The 3,474-nt window shown below is 55.0% G+C and overlaps 1 protein-coding gene across 1 annotated transcript in view; it reads left to right on the forward strand.

The window, feature by feature from the left end:
- RAF1 (Raf-1 proto-oncogene, serine/threonine kinase) overlaps positions 1-3,474 on the forward strand; it is a 92,494-nt gene that overhangs the window by 9,287 nt on the left and 79,733 nt on the right. The gene's annotated exons all lie outside the window — the stretch shown is intronic.

The following is a 3,474-nucleotide window of genomic DNA, read 5'->3' on the forward strand; positions in this document are numbered from 1 at the left end:
GGGTCAGGAAGGCAGGCGGCCGTGTTTGCTGTCATTGAGCCCTGGGGATGTGTACATGCTTGTGCCCCTGTAGGGGTGGTGATAGGCTGTCATTGCCTTGACTCACTGACAGGTGCCTCTCATGAGCGGAGGTGGTAAAGAGCTGCAGGGCTGAGCAGCTCAGTTACTGTCCTCTGGCTGGAAAGCATGCCCCTGAAAGCATTTCTAGCACTCCGGCCTGTTCACAGCAGCAATTTAAAGTGCTGTGGCAACTGTTGATCTGTCCAGGACTCTTACCTGTGATTTCTTTTATCAACCCTGTTAGTAGAGTTAGCATGACCCTAATCTTCATTCCTCTGCAACAATGTACAGGATGAATACAGTGGTACTTGGCAGCTGCACAGTTTCCTTTCCCTAGGCATAACTTACATAATTAACTCTCACAAATAGCACTTTTTCCTGATAAAATTAGAAATGCAGTGACCAAAAAGTATTGTTAATACAGAGTTAAAATTGCCTGATGGGGTGTTGTCTTACAAAGACATTAACCAAGTACATTTGCAGATCAGTGGCTGGATATGTCCATACCTTACAGTCTGTCTCTGCCTTTAACCTGTATTGGATAAGAGCTTTGTAGACCTGTCCTAAAGTCAGACATGTGACCTGCCTTTCCAGAAGGAACTTCATATCTGTTAAATCTCACAACTTATTTTCTCTTATGCATGCAATATCGTGCAACTCAGGGGTGTGCAGTTATTTCAGTTGGAGGGCCACTTAAATTTTGGTGAGGTGTCAAGGGCCACAAGGGTAGCCCCGCCCCTTGACAGGTACCCCACCCCCTGGTCACCTTCTTATGACAGAAGTCCCACCCCCTGACCTTTGCCACTGGAAGTCTCTCTCCTTGCCCAGGAAGTACGCCTTTTAGGAGGTGGTGGGGAGGGAGAGTTGCTTGTATATTGTGTGGAGGCTTGGGGGAGTGCGTGATTGGTGTTTGTTGGGGGTGTGTGGCTGAGGTGGAATGTGTGGGACTGTTGGGGGAGTGTGTGTCTGTGGAGGGGTGTGGGATGTATGGTTGGGGTATATGGGACAGTGTTGGATGTGTGTGGTTATGGTGGAGTGATGAGGTGCTTAGGAGAGTGTGGAGGTTGGGGGTTGTGTGTATGGTGGGGTGTGTGGCTGGGGTGCGAGGGACATTGGGGGGGTGTGGTTATGATGGGGGGTGCATGTGCGGGGTGTGGGTAGGTTGGGTGCCCACATGTGGGGCTTCCTCCCTGCCTGCTCCTTTGACATAGCTGAGCCCAGCTCTTCTGTAGGAACGGGGAGGGGGATCAGCGCTGCCAGCTTGGCTCACAGCACACTGCAAAGGGCAGGACAGCAGCTTCCACAGACAGGCAGCAAGAGAAGCCCCTAGGATGGGAGAGGGGCAGGGAGCTGTGCCTGGTGCTGCTGGCTCTCTTGGTCTGTCTCACACCTGCCCAGTGGGGCTGCAGCTGAACCTACACTGACTCCTGCTGCTGCTTCCATCCCATGTGCCTGCCTAGTGGGGCCACACCAAATGCATGCTGGCTTTTGCTGCTGCTCCCACCCCACCTGTCTGTCCCAGGCCTGCCTGGTGGGGCTTTGTGAGCAGCCAAGCTCCTTCATGCCCCCACTCCACCCACACATTCCCTTGCCCAGCTATGCATGAGCAGAACCAAAGTGAACTGCAGGCAGAGCCCACCCCACTCCTGTCAGTGCTGTAGCTTCCCCTCACTACCTTCTGCCCAGATCGCTGAGGCAGAGACAGAATTAGGAGTTGCTGGAGGCTGAGGGAGCCCCCAGCAGTTCCCTGGGCAGCTGCAGTAGTGGTAGCAACAGCCCTGCCCCTGAAGCTGTGCCTACTGGCTGGGGTTGGCAGCCCTGGCAGGGGAGGCTGGGAGCGCAGCATATGCTGCCCCAGATGATCATGGGTGGGACTTGGCCCCATGCATAGCACAGCAGGGGCAGTCACTGGTGAGGCTGGATACAATCAATTGGTGGGTGCTTGCCCGCAGGCCGGATCCAGTCAGCTGGCAGGCTGGATCTGGCCTGCAGACTGAATTTTGTCCACCCTGATCTAACTCCATACTTCCCAGTTACGTCTTAAGCTACCTCATCTCACAATTCACTGCTGTAATTGCACAGGCAAGAATACCCTGCACTTGGCTGCTGACACAATATGCAGAAGACAGTTAAAGCAAAGGAAATGGATTTAAGGTTTGAGCTATTTCTTTTGAGGAGATAGGAGTTGGAGAGGGAGCCTGTTAGACTGCTCCAATGAAACTGTAGCAGGGTGGCCTCCTCAGGTTTTTGCCATCTGCATTGCTTCTGGGGTAACAGACTGCTTTGCTCTCCTGCCACACCTTGATGGAAAAATATGAGAGGTGTTACAAAGGCAAGAGGCTATCCATTACTCACCCTGCTGACAAGGGCTTAATACCTGCTCTGACCTCCCCTCCCATGGGTCCCATGCCTTGCAGATGTTTCTCTGATATTACTGCTCTGGCCTGTGGCCAGAGCAAACTGGGCGCACAATTATAGCTCTTTCCACAGCCCCGGAGAGCCACTTGCATGCTACCCCTCTCTCACCAGGGATCCGCTCACTCCGCTGGCTCTCATCCATCCTCTTTCATACTGCCCTCTCTCAGGGGCCACACTCATGCTGCCCGGCCTCACCTGGCTTCAGGCTTAGCTCTCCTTGCCTTGGTCAGCCCTGGCACAGTCTGTTTAATATCTCCTGCTAGCCTAACCTGATCGTTGCCTGAGCGATTGTACGACTGTAGGCCTATTTTGCTCCTAGCCCGTTGCCGGGCCGCTATACCCCCACTGGGCATCCTCACTCACCCTCACACAGGATCCCTTCTCCAGCCTGAGCTCTGCCTCAGGGCTCGTGAACTGAGCCCTGGGCTCCCCTGCTCGCTAGAACACCACCAGGGATGTGGGGCTGGGGTTAAGTGCCCTGACCTGCCTTTCACCTGGCAGGTAACTGGCCTGGCATTTTCTGGCGGCTCCCATTCCACTAGGAGCCCCACCAAACCACCCTTCCCTAATGGGTGCAGTTTTACATCTTACCCAGGACAAGGGGTCACCTCCTCCCCATAGTCCCTGCCAATGGCAACACGTAGGGGGTACATGGGGGTGCACATGCACCCTCTGAGAGTGCTAGTACACCCCCCGACAAGCTGTGCTGGCTGCTTAGGCAATGGGCAGGGGAGGTCAGGCGGGAGTGCCAGTGCCTCCCCCCTGTGAGTGGTGGCTGGGGAGTGGGAGTGGGATCAGCTGTGAGGGGACCCTCCCTGGTCAGCAAGATTGGCCATGGTGGGGCATGTGCCCCCTGCCCCAGCTAAGGAGGCACCAGGAGGCACCAGTTGCCTCCTTCCTTCCTGCAGCAAACTGCAGCCCAGGTTATATCCCTGGGCCAAAATGGCTACCCTCATCAGGCACCTGGCTGCTGCCTGTTTGCTGTGCTTAAAGTGG

Source organism: Gavialis gangeticus, unplaced genomic scaffold (genome assembly GCF_001723915.1).
Source record: "Gavialis gangeticus isolate Ggan-Ray unplaced genomic scaffold, GavGan_comp1, whole genome shotgun sequence".
Lineage (NCBI taxonomy): Eukaryota > Metazoa > Chordata > Crocodylia > Gavialidae > Gavialis > Gavialis gangeticus.